This window comes from Asterias rubens, chromosome 20 (genome assembly GCF_902459465.1).
Source record: "Asterias rubens chromosome 20, eAstRub1.3, whole genome shotgun sequence".
Classification (NCBI taxonomy): Eukaryota; Metazoa; Echinodermata; class Asteroidea; order Forcipulatida; family Asteriidae; genus Asterias; species Asterias rubens.
Window position 1 is genome coordinate 11,578,988 of NC_047081.1, and position 18,927 is coordinate 11,597,914.

Here is an 18,927-nt window from a genome sequence, read left to right on the forward strand (position 1 = left end):
AGACGCTTTTACCCTAGAAAGTACCGTACTGTAAACATTCAAAAGTAAACTACATCATTATTTTCGAATAATTAATCAGTACCAACCATGTAATCATAACAAATAACCTTTTAAAAATCAGTGTCAAAATGAACCCTAAAAGGGTCCAACTGGCGCTGAATCTGAGTTAGAATCCCAACGTAAGGGCATTTTCTGGGTCAGCATATTAGGGTCAAGCCACATGGGCAATGGAATCTGGGTCAATTTATGACCTGGGAGTATTCAAAGTGAACGTGTAAATAATGAATCAAAGTGGTGTACTTTAATCAACAAATAATACGCAGAAAGTGGTTTCGCATATTTCCTCAATAAAGAAAGCGTTGGGATTGTTTTTGTTTACATCGCACGGGAAGAAGGGGTGGCTGATGTTGGGGGGGGGGGGAGTCCTAACTTGGAGGTTACTGAAACATTGAGCGCAGCAATGCATTATTTGACGGAGACCAAGAGTCACGATAAACATATTCCATTAACCGTTTGGACTTGGACTCGTCTGATTATAACTGGCGACGGGGGTCTGTTACATTCTCACCATTGGGGGTCTCTCAAGGCCTTTTAATGCCTCGATGACGCTTCAAGAAAGCAGGGAAAAAAAAAACTGTCTAAAAGGGCAACTTAATCATCTCGAGAACAATCAAACAAATTGAATAGATTCAGGGGGAAAGTGCATGTACCTCGAATGAGCATTATGCCCTCTACCACACGTGCACTAGTTTAATTCGATAAAGTTCATTGATGTAATTTATATACAATATATATAGCGGCAACTTTTCGCACGTGTATTTGTGCACCCGACGCAACCGATGAAGTATGTTTTCCGGTGTCCGTAAAATGCGATAGCTCACTTTAGAGAAACCCACACAAAACATTATTTCACATTCTAACCAGACGCTCTGATTTACATGTAAAATTACGAAATGACATTATGTGAGCGGGAAAAATGTCGGAGGTAATTTACTCGCTGACATGAGGAGCATATTAACTGCCTCAAATGTGAAGAGGAAAAAAGTTATATTATTAATAAAATTCAGCGACATTAAAATATTGTGAAGATTAACCGAATACTCAATGAGAATTAAACGTCGTCTTGTTGACAAACTTAAGAAACATAGATTATTTTAACTTGAGATGGACATTACAGTTTAGACTTGCTGAGGATGGCGGTTCACCGCAGAACCAAAAACGGCTGTTTAAAGATCAACGTTAGTTAGAGACTTAGTGAAGACGTAATTTTGAACAAGACTTAATATTGAAGACACAGGTTAACCAATAGCTAAGTAAGGATGAATGTTAATTTAAGACACACTGATGATACACCATCAACTGGAAACTCATCAGCTTGGCGGCCTTTAATCAGCTAAGTTGAGGACAAACACATACCCTGCCTGACACTGTAGGTATGAACCAAAAGCTATTCTATCATTGTAACAAATTCTTACGCACGAAACTCATCCTGTGCTGATGATGGATGCTTACGGATGACGAATGGCTCTTGAGGGCCAAGCAGAAGTGGATAAATCATGTTGCGCAGAAGAAGAATCCAACAGTCAACCAACATGTTTTATCTTTCATACAACCTTACTTGACGAACGCAATGTTGATATGGCGCGTCGAAAAGATTGTGTGAAATGAAATTTGCGCTCCAATCTTCAGGTATCTCTTTTACATTCAATTTCGTGGACCTTTGTGAAAACATTTTGTAACTTCCACTCAATGTGCGTTTGCTCCTATCCCGGGAGAAAAGGTGTATCATAGACCTTATCGCAAATACCAATGCGCAAGCGCAGACTGTTGAATGAGGTGCATTGTGGGATATATATGGATCAAATTTGGATACCAGCAAGACCACAATGCACCTAATTCCAAGCTTTACGCGCGCGCCCCGGTATTTGCGAAAAGGTCTATGTTTAGGTCGTGCGTGATAATGGAAATAAGGGCGTGGCCTGGATAGCTATCTAAGAGTATCAGCGTGTCGTAGTGAAAGGGGGGCCTGGAGGTCATCTTGAAACCGTGCTGATAGATACGATCTCTTGTTCCAATGACGTCAAAGATGTGTCGAGGTTATTACTCATTTGATTCGGACCGTGTGTGCGTGTGTAGGTTTACACATTAAAAAGGCGACTTATGTTAACGTTCGAAGGTCCCCGTGTTTCAAGATGTACGCAAAACCAATCGCAAAGATTGTCAACAAAAGTTGCAAAAAGAAAGAGAGACATAAGAGAAACATGCAAGTATCCATTGATGTGAGTGCAATGGTTAAATTGTTTTTCTCAGAAGTACGTTTCTTTTGTGTAAAAACTGTCCTTATTGTTGATTTGCCAGTGCCAAATAAATAAACAAATAGTTCCAAGTGTAATTAAATAAATATAAAAGAATAAATTAAACGTTAAACTTTAAAAATTATTGACATGCAAATTGTACAACATGTATGCAAATAACATACTAACTTCGTAATTTAGTTTTTGTTCATTTGTGTATTTTGTTTGTAATTTCCTCTAAACGCAAACAAAAACCTGATGTTATGTTTTCCCCGACAACAGTCGTAGAATCAATGCATGCAATTATTTCAGAGAGTGTCCATCCATCGCCGTACTAAGAACATTTTAGAATGCAAACGCTGCTGCAAGCCAGATACGACTTTTAAATTAAATGAAAAGAAGAAATAAAAGACGAAAGAAAAAAATGCTAATAAAATACGAATAGATAGAAATCGTTGACCGGCTGTTTAGAGAATGATTAAATAAATTTTGTCACCATAGAAACGCCTGAGGAAAGACGAAGAAGAAGAAGAAGAAGAAGAAGGGACATTCATCTTTCACTCTCCTTTATTTCTTTCTCCTTAACAATTACGACTCGCCGGCCATTAACCGTTCAGTTATCTGTACTCATGCGACTCGAAATTGCTGTTTCTACTTGAGGTGATCAACAACTCGAAGCGATGTTTTTCCACTTCGTTGCCTCCCCTCTCGATGCAGCGAACACCTTCCCCTTTATCGTCCTCTTGCCTCCACAAAACATAAACAAGTATTTTTATTTCGACCCCATACGAAAGTAAATGAAAGAAAAAACTGTTGTCGCAGAGTATGTTCTTGCCCCGCTTGGCTACAGCTACTAACTTGTCTCATTTCTGCATTTCCTCATTTCTTTTCAATAATCTTGGAGGGGAAAGTTGGAGCTCAAACACATTACGAGCCCAACGTGATCCGGAGCATCGGCCTGAGCCTAAATTCAAGCCGTAACAAAGCCCAAGCCAAACCTATAAGTCAAAGGCTAAGTCGTCATCGTATTTTTTTTAGTACCAGATTTTAATTTTATATGCAATTATTGTTCACACCCTCTAGCGCCTTTATTGTTCACACAATTAACCGTATTCAATGACCCCTTTTTGCTATGAAAGTCGCCATCTTGTATGGCAAACCGTATGCGCGTCCAAACGCGTACATCAATGAAGCACACAGCACACAGTATTCCCGGTTTGATTTCTACGGCACATGCACGCCTCACGCACACGCACGCGCTCGCAGACGCCATCTTGTCATTTGAACGGTGACGTCATATTCAAAACGTTTGCACATCTTTGTTATTATTATTACCATAGTAATTTCAAGCAGGCTTTGATAGCTCTGTGTCTGTACCGTTATCTATCATCGACTAATTGGGACAGGAACTGGAAGAAAAATACAAGCACAGCAGAAGAATAAATCTATTGACTAAAAAAAAAATTAAGCAGACGAACGGATACTCAACTAGCGTGCAGATTAAATGGTTACAAACAAAGTTTCAAGAGATTAACATCAGCATTACACGCCTGATGAGATTATGACTTCGTAGTGGTATCAAATACCCACTCAACTCAGCAGTCATGGCTTTACTCTAGGCGACCATTGAACCCTAAGCACGTTAGGAAACACTTAAAAGTAACAGCTATGGAGTGTAGCAACTTACCCGTAGGAACTGTACACAATATATACCCGTCGAGTCAAGTGGACCAATGTTCAGAATTGATTCGTTTATATACCGCCTTGTTGTTAATGTTTGTTAATTGTTTTGTGAACTCAAGGTTCTTTGTGCCATTCATATATGATACGTACATATTTCAAAGAAGATCTCTTTTTGAATGCCCAGTTAATGAGCAGCTTAGTATTAATTGTTTAATAGTTTAACTTTATGATCTACTTGCATATCAAAAAAAAAAATTGACTTTTGTTTCACTTTTTTCAATCAACCATCTGAAGGCACACAACTTCGTGTGACAAGAGTGTTTTTGTTTTTTTCATTATTATTTCGCAACTTCGATGACCGATTGAGCTCAAATTTTCACAGGTTTGTTATTTTGTGCATAATTATGTTGAGATACACCAACTGTGAAGGCTAGTTTTTGACAATTACCAATAGTGTCCACTGCCTTTAAAATATGTATTGTGATGGGAAGTAAAGATACATTTCGGTAGGTTTTTTTATTTTGTTTTTTTATTTATCGTTTATTTCATCTCTTGCAGACAAACCATGACTGTGATCGTCAGTCAAGATAAGATTTGTTTTATTTATTATCTCTGATTGTAATCTAAAATGTGACATAAATCAATCGCTTCATATTTTCGTTCGCCCGAGAAAATTATGAACACGAGTTTGCCCAGAGCGTTTCTTACAAAAGAAAGTTGACATAAAATGAAAAAAAAACTAAAGAGCTGAAGGTACATTGAGATAAGGAATTAACTCAAGCTCAAGACATGTTTCAACATTTTATCAGCACATAAAAGGAAGTGCACAATTGATTTCGAAGAATCGAGAGAAAGTCACGATTCTTATTGTACTTGAGAAATATGGCAGGAATTATTTTCGAATCAACTTGGGTTGTTTTCTTTTGATCTTCGGCGACAGCAAAGTCCGGGAATTTTAAAGGCACTTTATGTCTGGATGGCTCAAGCGCTTGCGGCAGTTTTAAAGTGATGAAATACGGTTCATGGTGAACACTAAAACTCAGAAAACGTCAACCTACTTTGAACCTTTTCTTGGTAGAATTTTCACTGAATTGGTAAATTTTGTTAGTGAACATCGAAGACTGGTTTAATTTTCTGTCTTTGTTTAATTTTAACACCGTTTTTGTTATAACTTGTATTATAATTATTCATTCTTCTATTATTATTAATTATGATGTTAGCACATTTCGTTATTTTGATAAAGAAAGTTCCTTGCCGGGCAGGTTAAACAAGAACAGCATTGAAATGATTTGTTTCATTGAAAATAAATTCAAACGGAATCAAAGTACTGCCACACAGATTGAAAGTGCGATAACAAAAATTGTTAAGTGTTGTTTTGTAAACGTTTTTTTTTTTCATAAGAAATATCAATTTGTATTCTTTTAATAATTTGTATTCAAATATCATTATTAGAGGTGGAAGTAGAATGAACCTCGTGTTTTAAAACCTACCACACGCTTGCACCTAGAATGTGTTTACCTTGCCGTTGCCAGTTCATGTTTACAACTCCCTTGCACGTCTTCCGTCCAGGGGCTTGTATGACCCAATTTCATCGTCCCTAGTAAATTTGGACATTTGCATATTCAAATGTCTATAAAACGCTATTCACTAATGTATCACTCTCACCATAAACTGTTTGTTTTAGGGTATTACTAAGAAAACAATGGGAGATTACGTGTGTGGTGTTATAATCTACAGTTTTTAAATCGATAACCATTTTTCTAATTAGTGCTAAAGATCAACCACTTCGGGTTTTGATTTTGTTTACCAGTGACGTAAATATCATCAAGGACTCTTGTTGGTAAACAATGGCATGTAAATAAACAACAGCTGGTATAGAAGTAGAACAAAATAATAGAGTTGCGAAATGAACGCAGAGAAAAAGGTATAAAAGGAGCAAAATGTGGGTCACTAAAAGACACCGTCGATCGATTTCAATTAACACATTTTCCGGAACTGCTTGACAAGATTCGGGACAGAAAGGGATGCCGTCTTCATAGCTTCTTATTTGCACTTGAGTGGTTGTTTAGTCGGTAAGTACACAAGTATTTGAACTGAATCGACATTTGGAATGAAAGAAGAAAGAGGGGGTGTAGAGAGTTGCTTGGGGAGACGAGTGCAGCGGAGGGAAGGAATGATGATAGATGGTTCTACTTTCGGTCTGGAACTATCATGGGGGACAACCAAATAACGGGGAGAGAAAAGACTAGGGGGAAAAGGGAAAAGGTGGACATAAAATAAAAATGATCAGGGAAGGATAGACATACATGTACATTTCATCCAGAAAGGTGTTCTATCAATTTGGTGTACTCGAATACACGTGGACGAAAATTACTAATAATAAATAATGATGCGCAAATGATGAAAGCAATTATTCAGACCTTGTTCTCGTCGAAGTAAGACTGCGACATTTACTACATAATTTAACTACCAAATATATTTTTTTTAAATGAAGAACACAATGTAGGCGAACTCGAAAACGAAACTGAAAACAGGTGTTTTGTGCAATTAATGTAAAAAAAAAAATAAAAAAAAAAGTACAACAAAACGAAAATGAAAGTATCAGCAAACGTGCTTATTCCACAGGTATAGTGTACCCTAAAATAAAAGATATATATAATTATATTACTAGTGTAGTAGCGTAGTATTTTTTGTACCACGAGATCAATTTGATTATTTCACATTATACCGATGCTCGAGATGAAGCCAGGGTTGACTGGGGAATAGTATAAGTGCGGCCAATTTCAAGTAGAGGTCTATCGATTATCATCGCTATATCCCGTTGCAAGGGAACTAGGGAGGGAAAACCCAGCGAGCAATACTCCCACAATGTAATAAAAGATCAATATAAATTTCTCTCTCTCTCTTGTTTATTTCTCTGGAGGGCAATATGTGTAATGTATTTTAACACAATTAGTCGTAGTTCAAACTATAAGCATTACAAGGACGTCATTGAAATTTAAGTGTTCTGACATAAGAATTGACCTCTTAACCGGTTATACATTTCGGTGTAGTTGCTTTCTTTCTTCTTATAAGAGATGTTAAATTTGCATCGGGGATAAAGAATATTAATTTTGTTTTTTACCCATACACCGATGTGTGTTAGCACTGTATACTCAGTACTTTCCCGAGTGCTGTGAAAAAATATCACAGGCATGTTACTTGGGTGGGATTCGAACCCACGACCCTTGCAATTCTAGAGCAGTGTCTTACCAACTAGATAGACTACCGAGGTTGCCCGGTAGGAAGTGATTTATTGTCTATAGAATGCGCATTACACAAACTCCGTATAATGATTAACATTAAAGGCAGGGGACACTATTGGTAATTACTCAAAATAATTATTAGCATAAAACATTACTTGGTAACGAGTATAATGGGGAGATGTTGATAGTATAAAACATTGTGAGAAACGGCTCCCTCTGAAGTGACGTAGTTTTTAGAAAAAGAAATAATTTTCCACGAATTTGATTTCTATACCTCAGAATTAACTTTTTTCTTAAAGCACACAAATTGGTGTGACAAGGGTGTTTTTTCGTTCATTATTATCTCGCAACTTCTACGACCGATTGAGCTCAAATGTTCACAGATTTGTTAGTTTATGTTGAGATACAGCAAGTGAGACGGCTGGTATTTGACAGTTACCAACAGTGTCCAGTGTCTTTAAATTGTTTTTTCGTAGCCCCCCCCCCCATTGAATGTACCCTTTCCCCATGCACTCTTACATCCAAGTAATAATCTCGATCACAAAGTGGTAAGTGACCCGTCGCCTTTTCTCATCTCCATCTATCTTTAGCCAACCACAACATCCTCTTTCCTGTCTTTCTTATTTTCATTTCGCCCAATCACAATAATGTGCTTTTTTTGTATCTTGCGGATCAAAGGATGAAAACGTCTGTACTTGATAATCTGTCGAGGATGGGGAGATGGTTGAGTTCCCATGGTAACAAAACGATCTCAGTATCAAGACAAAAATGTTGTTTTTTTTTTTTTTTCAAATGACCAGGTACGTGGCAAGATTGTAGTAGCAGGCATTCTAATACAGTGGAAAGTTGGTTTATTAATTATCTACACTATTATTGTTGTTATCTAAAGTGATACTATTTATCTTGAGGCAAACTTTCCTCAACTTATTTTTTAAACAGGAACTCTCAATGTTGTACTACATGTTTATTGTTCAACGAGGCTATTTTTTTTCAATGCAAGATACATATTAACTTCGCTTGAACTTTCCCCAAACCTCGTCGACATTCCTTTATAAACAGGCGAGCACTTTCCGTTGTTAAACCAGCACGAACACGGACAGAGTCGATCCGAGTTGAACAGTCTGTTGACGGCGTACGGACGGAATTTTCGCTCTTGTTGTTATCGATTTAGCGATGTCCGAATACAATTCTCGTTACTATTTTATTGATCCTAACGAAGTCCTGGACTGCACTTCGTTACTGTAGTATGGATGTATCCATGCATCGGTCTAGCCGATTTAATCAATCGAATTCTAAGGAATTATTCGTCTCCACCGAATGGATGGTTAGTTTTAAGGGAACCGTAGATAATGCACATGTTTAAAATTATATATGCAACTGTCTTCAAATAAGAGTGGTACAAAGTTTGTTTTGTTTTTGCTCATTATCTTTTCGTCGTATTAAAGGGTGTACGTTTGGTAATCACTCTTAAGAATAATGGAAATGACAACTTTGAATAGGAACCTCTAGCATCTTTCGATTGTATAAAGCATTTTTTATAAACATTTCACTTTGAAGAAACGTGGTTTCTTGGTAAAAAAGATATCAGATGTCCCTTAAACGCGACCATCTGTTGAGATAAAAATTGTCACGTGTTAGTTTTATTGTACATACATATACATCTACATTTAAATATGATTAAACAATCGAACGGTTCAATAAACCAAAGATATACTTTGCCCTTAATTGAAAACATTGTTAAGAATATGAGCACACTTATCAACAGAGGTTTGACAGCCATAGGTTTGGAGCACAGTTTGTAAAGGGCTCATGGAACAGGCATTAAACCATAGCAATTTGACAACGTGCTCGAACCACGCTCAAACTTCGATTCCAAATTCTGAAATCTCATTACAAAGAAGAATGTAAGGTATGGGTCATCATTGATTGTTTTCTGCCGTCACGGATTCGTTTTATTGTATTGAATTTTGTATTCTATTTTTTATTTGAAACTGAAATTCCGAACGACGCCAGTCAAGGCTTCGGACACGTTTGCCGTCGCCATTGCAATTTTCTCCCCTTCTTTTTTGAGAGTGCATTGGTCAGAGGAGAAATACCGCTGATCCGATATTGGGTGACCGTTTGGGTGAAACATAACTCCAAATTAGGCTTCCAATTAAGGAAAAAACACTGTCTCTCGAAGTGGCGATAAATGCCTCCAGTACCCGACGACCGTTGCATGAGCAATACATAATAATGAAATGAAACATTTCGCAAACTTAGATTTTGTTTCATCGCATGCGTCAAAATTCTACTGGGACCCAGTGTCCGCCGCATGGAAAACAGCATACGGTATCTGGTTCCTGGCGAGAAAAACGGGGAGAATTTGTCATGAAAGAGTCGTTGTCACAATAGAATGGAGCGTGTTCTATTAGATAGGGGCGCTGATTTAATTTGTTGTACGGAGGGCAAACACTTCAACTGACAGATCGGTCGTTGTTTCACTCGCTGTTGTTTTACCGGGTGGTTATTTTGTCTTTAGATGAACTTGAATAGGCTGGTATATCTATGGCTGGTAGTTTCAACTGGATGTCATTGTACCCCATGGTAATAGGATAACATTCGCAGAGGTTTACCTTGGACAAAAAAGACTCGAGTTCATGGGGGACTCGTATACAGGAAATCCTCATCAAGGATCAACGATTACCCGTCAAATAAACCGTGTAACGTGAGCCATTTTGGGACAAAACTCGGCAGTACACGCTTCTGTTTCAGAAGTGTAGATAACGCCACTATGATAATTGACCTGGGGTTGTGCTAATCTTGTAATAATAGGTAGAGTTTCGTTGGTTGGGCTGCATTACAAAGAACGTGTGAGGATGGTATGATGATGATGCTGATGATGATGATGGAAACAGATCCCCCCCCCCCCGTGAAATCGCATTTGTTCAGGAACAGGAACCAGTTCCACGTCTAACCCGGAGTCATGGAAAATCTTGGGGTATGACTCGGGTATTAATCAATATAACGCGATATGAACGATTGTTATTTTTGGTCACTGTGTTTTTGTTTTTACTAAACGCAAAAAAAAAAACGCGAAACAGTCAAAAACCAAAACCTTATTCCCCATACTCCATATCTAGATTTTCATCCAATTGTTTTCATCTTATCATCTACAAAAGTGATCATTACACCGTCACCCTCAAAGCATACCCTTAACTGAACATTGTTCATAACGCAAGCCCTAATAACCACTCAATAATTAAGACGGTTGGTCTCCTATACTAGCAGTCTCAGCAGCCAAATTTAGGGCCTCGTCTGCCCCCCCCCCTTCACCAAACCCCTCCCCAAATCCCTCCCCAATCACTTATCTACAAAAGTCATGGTTACTACAACGTGATCCCAAAAGCATTCTCCCAACTATGCATCTGCCTGTTAGAGAACAATTTCACATAGCCTAATAACCACTCAATATCAAGGCAGTAGGTCTGCTTCGAGGAAACCTCATCAGCTAAATCTAGGGCCTCGGTTACCCCCCCCCCCCCCGATCCCTCATCAGCTTTAACCCTGCTTGTTTCGTGTCCTGACACTGTTCCCAGGGCAAAGTCTATCGATTACATGACACGGTCCATGTACATTACACCATTGGCTACTCATCTCAGCCCTCTTTGCAAATTGCATCACTCTCCAAAGATCACACTTTGCTGATCACCGTCCCCCACATTTTCTCATCAGCGGCACGAATTGCGAAAAGGCAATGTCGCAACATGTTATAGGAACAATTACTTACGATGCGTTCTGAAATCACATTGCATTTTTATAAAACATGTTATTATTTATCTATACACTCATAATTCCTTTCTATAAAGCTATTTTGATGCACATTCAAAACGTGATTTTTTAAGGCTTTTTATTTGTTTAGACGATCTTCTTGTTACGGGAACTCATCACACTCCCACTAGGGAATACAAACGCCAAGCTGACAACAACCAATCTCTCTCATACAAACATTGGTTTAACGTCTATGATTTTGAATAATTGCGCAAATCAAGAAATTGTTATTCGGTATTCTAGACGACAATACTTATTCTATAGTCAAAATGAAATCAGCGGTTAGGGGTGGGTAGGATTCGAACCGACAACATTCCTTTTCAGAACCTCCCTTTTAAGCTTCCCTCTCCTGTCCTTCGAATCTAAGCTCCCGGTTATCATTTTTATAGTTCCAGCTGGTGCGAGGGTCACATCATGAAACACTATCAATAACACGGGTAATAATAGACCGTCATCGCGCTCTCGCGGCGGCCACGCTAGGCCGTTATTTAATCATTTCACACGGCGCGGTATCCTCATGATGATAGGGAGACCAGTGGTGTCATCGTAGACCGCATCTCCCTCTGATGACAGTTGCAGGCCAATTGCGATCGATGGAGTATTTCATTTCACCCATGCAACGTTTACTTTACTCATAGGTGGTTGGAATTACAGAGAAAAATCGAGACTGTATTTGTTTGTTTATGCTTCCTAGAAAAATCGACAGTTTATCACACACCAAAAATGGTTGTCACCGTCATCAACACTGAACTGTAGTAGATTGGGTTTCATGTCTTCTGTTTTGCCCTCAAAAAAAGTTCGGTATTTTCAACTGACAACAATATTAATATAGGGGTCCAAGTTTCAGCCAGGTGTGCGTATGAGAGTGGGATGTGCACCACCGCGTCATCATCAAGAGTCGTAGCCTTAGCCGCATCTTTGGATACGGCTTTAAACTAGAGCAACCGTCACCATGGTTGTCCATGACGGAGCCGTGAAAACCACTATACGCATCCGAGATCGATCACGCCAGCATTTGCCAACAGAGACACTGCATAGTAGTAACCATTGATTACTAGAGACGTCACATCTGCCTTGGCGGCACACGCGACTTGCTCAACAACACATAATCAATGAATAATATTATAGGCAGCACCTTACAGTAAGACAAAAGTTAACTGGAATATATTATTAAAGACGAATGTGCCCCCCCCCCCCGCCCACTCGTCACAGTGTGCATCCCTATGGATACATCTTTTGTTCTGTCTTAAGTCCCTGTAGCTGAGGACATCATCAGATTCTCCTCCGCGGAAAATTGGGACCTGATTGATTTGTTAATGATGCGGAAAATTACAGCGGCTAGTTGGTCTACGTCGTAAAAATCAGAAGAAAAATTTGTTTATTGTAAAAACCCGAAATTTAACAAGTCTACATTTAGGTCAGCCCCTTGTACTCAGTAAATGCTCCGTCTTGTTTTCAAGGACCAACATGCCCGAATGACTGTTGTACACATTAGACGGATGCACCCCCTTTTAGATGTACATTTGGCATATAATTGACTTTTTTATGTTATTCTATGTATCTCATTGTGGTTTGTCAGTGTGAAATAATTGCTTGTAAAATGTCAAATCTCAGAACCAGAAATGCGTCGGCTCGCTATGATTACAATAGGGTGACTCAATTAAGTCTCACTGCCTTCGCAACGGAATTACACATCAACTCCTCACTATGTATCATCTATACTGAGTGAGTTTCACTATAGAAGTCTAGTTCAAAATACATTACAGTTTTCGATTTATTAAGAATTCGTAAAAAGGCATAACAAAAAGAAGCGCAATTAACTCTATTTGAAATGGTGATTGAGGCGTGACGCACCGTATCCATGACAACATCGCGATACAGTCTTTGTTTCCTTGTGCAATCAGTTAAATAACAAAACATATGTTGATGCTTGGACACACAATCGAAGGAAGACGAAAATCGTTCACCGTCTTTTGGGGAGGCATGGGAGCGGAAGGTTGGCTGGAGCCCCATGTGAAATTGCTGAAGTGTTTCTTGAAAGAATATTGATCATTGACTTCAGACAATGGTACAACAACTGGCGTTTTAAAAACAATTACAACATCTAAAAGATAAGAAGATGCCGCAATGCTTACAGGTCTGTTAGACTGTACACTCATCCCGAAGAGTTGCTTGGCGGTTTTATAAGTCGGCCAGTCCCATCCAGTCGCTTCGTGTAGCATTACCGCTCTGATTGTTGTTAAATACTGTATTAAATGTTTTGTTCAACTACTTCTGAAGCCACGATTGTTTTAATTTCAAAGCATCACATTTGCGATTGTTTATATATCTAAGTGTGAATAAAACGAAGAATGCTGCTCTTTGCAGTGTGTCCCTACATCGCAGAATTGACGGGACACATACTTATTTATTATAAAACAATATTCTGTTTTATTTTAGTTATTTTAATTCTCCTGACAATACAATTAAAACAAGCACAGGCCGTCCAGGAAATGTAGTAATTTGACATAAATTTGCACAAAGGAAGGCTGTTTACTGTTTACCTCAAACACAGTTAATAATCTCTTTAGTTTGAATTGTTCTGATGATTATCATTATTCTGCCAAAAATAAGAAAAGAACAGAATGACATTTAAAAATGGTTTTAAAAATCAGGAGGATGTATATAAGAGAAGATATTCTTAAGATGGCTTTGATTAGATCACTCGAGAGCCTCATAATCCAAAAGTAATCTGTGTAATACAAAGTGATATCAGATGTTAGTTCAGCGGTCTGCAAATCTTTAGGTCAGTAACCCAAAGATCGCCAGTCGATTTAAGACCCATCCCTCCCCTTCACTGATTAGGTAATGGCATGGAATTAGGCTAAACTGAACCAGGAGTGACCGTTAATTATTCATCGAAGCCGGGTGCTTCTATTCATTAATTTATAAATAATTGCCTTGAACTGAAGATACAAATAAAAGTTAGGAACCAGTGTGAGACAATGTTTGCTGAAATATGAAACAAGCGTTACGGCCTATTAAGAGCGCTACGGACAATTTATTGGCGACCTACTTGAATATATTTGGTGATCCACTGTTGGGGTTACGTGACCCATAGTTTACAACTCGTTCGTTTTGAACAGCGATCGTCGCCATTTTGAAATACTATGCACAACGCAGATACAGCATGACGTCATTGTTACTTGCACATTGTGCACAGTCCAGTGTATTGCAGAATCATGTCCTACTAAAAGTGGAGTATAACGCCAATAGGGGAAGTGTACCAAAACGACACCTTCCCTTTTACTGGTCTTCGAAATAAAAAAAAAAATAAAAAACAATAACAGAAGAAGCACGAGAAAAAGAGAGAAAACTTACTAGCAAATTAACTAACAATGAAAACAACAGAAGCAACAACAACAACAACACAAAACAAAAACAAAAACAACAACAACAACTACAACAACACCAACACCAACAGAATATGCTTCCGTTGATAATTCAATCTCAGCAGAATTGCATACCAAACCTCGCTATTGCGCAACACTGGTCCTCTCTCATTCGTTTTGAATTATAATCTTGATTTCTATTTCCACTTCCTCGTCTTTATTTTCCTCGAGAAGCTGCCCCTAATTTGATTTGCGCGCCGACGGCAAATATTAAAGACGATTTAATAATCTTGACAGAAATGCTGACACAGTGATCCCGTGATAAAAAAAGGGAATTTATTTCAAAATAGATTTGTATTTAACTTCTTCAGCGCATTTATGGAAACCTCTACAACTGTATTTCCACACGAAGTGAGATGTTCGTCTCGAGATATCCATCTCATTCGTGACGTTCCGATGGAATATGGACTTTCTTTAAAGGAATACCCGAAGAGAAATTACGGGTAACTGTTTTTCCGTCTGGGCGGAACGGACTCAGATTCACAGGTACTCGCTGTCATGAAATGAGAAACTGAGTTTGTATCTCAGTTGCCATTTTACATAACTTTGATAAGGATTAAAAAGCGCTACAACACCTCGAACGCAACACGTAAGATTGGGCTTAAATAATTGCTACACTTCTTCAATTTTAAAATTGAAATTAAAATCGTGTCTTTTAAAGGTAGAGGCACTAAGAACAAAAATGGCACTTGTCGACATCTATTGTCGAAAGCTTTAATGCCATCATTCTGTCTTTCAATATCAAAATAATGACTCATCTTTGCCGATGTGTATTTTTCCTGAATGTTTCGCAAAAGCTTAATAGACATGACCTCAAAATGACATCTTTACCCCTAAATAAAAACATTAATAATATGCAAATCCAGAAATACTCACCTCTGTTTCTTAGAAGAAGCAGTACTGTAAACAACAACAAGTTCCACCATCTATCTAAGATCACACGAAATGTCCACTTGCTTGGCATCATGATGTCAGTCGTTTATAATATTTTCTTATTTTTACTGTAAACAATTCAAAACTCAGATGACTTTTCCTGATTTTTAAGATTCCAAATGCTCCTCAAGAACTTTCTGGAACGGCGTACAAGAAAGTGACTTTGGTTTCTAAAGATCCAAGAGATTGATACACACAAATAGTATATACCATTGCGTCATGCGTAAAGTGTAATCCAACAACGTAAACGTAAACGTAACCGTAAATACGCCAAGGTGACCGAAGCGAAGGATTCGCCGCCAACCTTTGTGAAACTCAATTCACCCCACAAACTCGAAAACTATCGCGGCTCTGGTTCGCTGATATTCTCAGAAAATTCATGGGCGCTCTTGGCTGTTTACACTGGCCGGTGAATTCCTCTTAGTTACCTTTATGCAAAGGTTGTGTTCGTGATGAAACATCCCAAATTCCATGTTTGGAAAAAGTCCTTATTGCGTAACTGACATCCAATACCATTCACGATTCCATCATCTAGGGATATGTTGTCGGTTTAGCAATAAAGCGGGCATTCGAATTCAAACTGAATCTCTTTTTGTTTACCAGGGTCGATACGAGTGGAGACTCCGTATTCAAATACTTCCTTTAGATGAGACGCTCAAAATTATTTAGTTATCCTTTTTACTCCTCCTTTCTGAATTGCAGCTCGAGAGAGAGACAAGCTCCGAAATAATAATTTGATAGAATATGTCCTTGAGGTCACGTTTAGACGTAATGATGCACGCAGACAGGTCTTCTATGGTCGCATCCCCAAGCGCTAGCTGGACAGAAGTTCATATCGCACTCACCACACACCGTACGCCAATCTCGTCTCCCCATCACGTCAAACGCTCGCCTTGTGCGGGCGCTGCTGCCTTGCGTAGATTATGTTACCAATAATATCCAACGCGCCTGTTGGGAAAACACGACGATTGTGGTTTCCGGAATTCAATCAGAAACAGTGCGTAGAAGGAATTAGAAGATTTGTGATATTGCTTGGAATTGTCTTAAGAAAGTGTCTTAAGAAAGTCGCTGAGTACGTGTTGTGGCAGCCTCACGACTGTTCCTTGTGGTCGAAACATAATACATCTACACAGGCACAGGTTTGTCCTTGCCAAGTTCCTGCGATCGATTTGCCGAAAAAGTTATCACAAAATATTTCGCAAAGGGTACCATACATCACGCGTAAGTTTCCATCCGAAGATTTAACTATTTTACGGAGAAGTACATTGTTTTGTTTGTAGAATAAACACAAACAAAAACGTTTTTTTTTTATTTATAAAAACATTCCACCAAGCAGAATTTCCAATATGAACACATAAGCTCGACACACATACATCAATTGGAGGATAGCAATTCCAACACACTGACGCGAGAAAGACAAATTCCCAGGCTACGATCGACCAGATAATACGCATGCGCCACAGCCACCGGAAATAATTTTAACATTTAATATTATGCGTCCCCATAGTTCACTTTTATTTTCAGGAAAGATCAGTAGGTCTGCGCGTGCGCAATCCGCACGCCGTCTTCGTGGGGGAGTTGGTTTATGAAAAGCGACAACGCGTGTGACTCTTATGGTGATTCGCCTGTGTAAGGTTTTTCACTCGAAGCAAAATAACTCGTGTTTGTTTTGATATCAGACCTTTAGAGGTTGTCACTGCTACTTTCAATTTGCCACGTTTCATCAAAGGTGTTTCGGTACCACAAAACATTCATCAGCCTTGTGGGCTGCCGCCGACATAGGTGCAGTTGATCCAGCATGGATATGAATGTTATGACCAGTGTTTTCATGTTGCATACGTCATGGCATGGCGTGACGTCTTTAGAAGCTGCTCATCAAGCCGGCGGATTGATAATGCGTCAGTTTTGACATTTTGGTGTGAACAATAAAATAATGGACAATTTCGGAAAGGACGTGGAATGATGTCCTTCACCGGATAATGCAGTGCTTATGCGCGGACGGACTTCTGATGGTGTTACATGTGTCTGCCAATACTTACCTCGACACGAAAAGTAAATAATTGGTTCAAGTCTGCTGCCACCTAGTGTCTGAAATTGTATTATTATTATTTTTTTTTTTTTACAATAGTAATGTTGACAATTCAGAGCTCAATCAACTCTGGACTTCACATAAATATTTTTCAATATTATGGATTTAAAATTCTTGAATCAAAACTACGATCTTTAAAATTGGAAGATCTACATTTATAAAAGTGATGATACATATGAAAATATGCACTTTTTGTCATAGCCAATCAGTCTGCAGTAAGGGAGTTATTTCTTCGGATTTTTAATAATATTATTCATAATTCTGATAACAAATCCTTTATGTTTTGTTTATTACCAGCTTGATAAAAAGTCTGCAAAAAACCACTACGTGACCATCGTAATGACACTCCTAATTATTTTCGATAAAAGTCGTTCCATAGCATACAACCAGTGAACCTGTTTCTAAATAGTTTGTCTATATAGGGTGCGTTCGTTTAGCTTCCCTGGGTCGACCCCGGTGTGTGGCGGTTTTTTTTCCCAGGACGAACGTGGGTAACTATCTGCACACGTTCGTCCTGGATAAAGAAAACGCCACACATCGGGGTCGACCCGGGGAAGCTAATCAAACGCACCCATAGAAAAAGAAGAGAAAAAACTGTTTGACGCCCTCACTATTAATAACCCCAAAATATCAACAGAGGGCGGACAATATGCCGTCAGCTAGATGGCGATGTCGAGAAGCTCAGTGGTGGCGCTATGCAATAATCATAGCTGCTGAGAAAGCTAGATGTTATTATTATTTTTCACAGGTTATGTCTCAAGATTTCTTTCTGCCGCTATTTCTCTCCACTAATCTAATCTTTCACAGTGTCTGAAAAGGACGTCGGTTTACCTGGGGTGGATTTCACAAAGAGTTAAGTCTGTGTCTTATCTCGAGTACGAGGTTACTGATCGTCCTAGCTATGGACTAGCCTTAAGTTTTTTATTTACTCCTAAAAATTAAAAATGTCCTACAGCACTGGTCCTAATATACTGATAATCTCTAAAGGAGGGGATAATGCGTAGCCCTACCATCAGTTGAAATATTCGTTAACAGTGTAACAACAGTCACACTTTCATTACGAAATAAGACTACCAATGAGGACTATGGCATTCTGTTTCAGATATAAAAATGATCCATCTAACCACAGTCCGCCCTTTTGATTTAAACCGGCTATCATGTATAATGCATAGAATTGGTAAACGAGAAAAAAATGGGCAGTGAACTGCCTAGCCTTACGCTTACGGTTTGAATCTCATTTCCAATGGTTCATTCTGTGACTACACAGGGCGAGACAAAGATGACACAAAACTCTAACTTTGACGACTCGTTTGAATAGAGGTATCTTTCAAGCTTGACTGACGCCTGTGGGCTTAAATCATAACAAAACGTTTGAGTTTTGGGTCAGTGGTGTTGGTGTTTAGACAAATATACATGGCTAAACTAGCAATCAATCGGCAGAG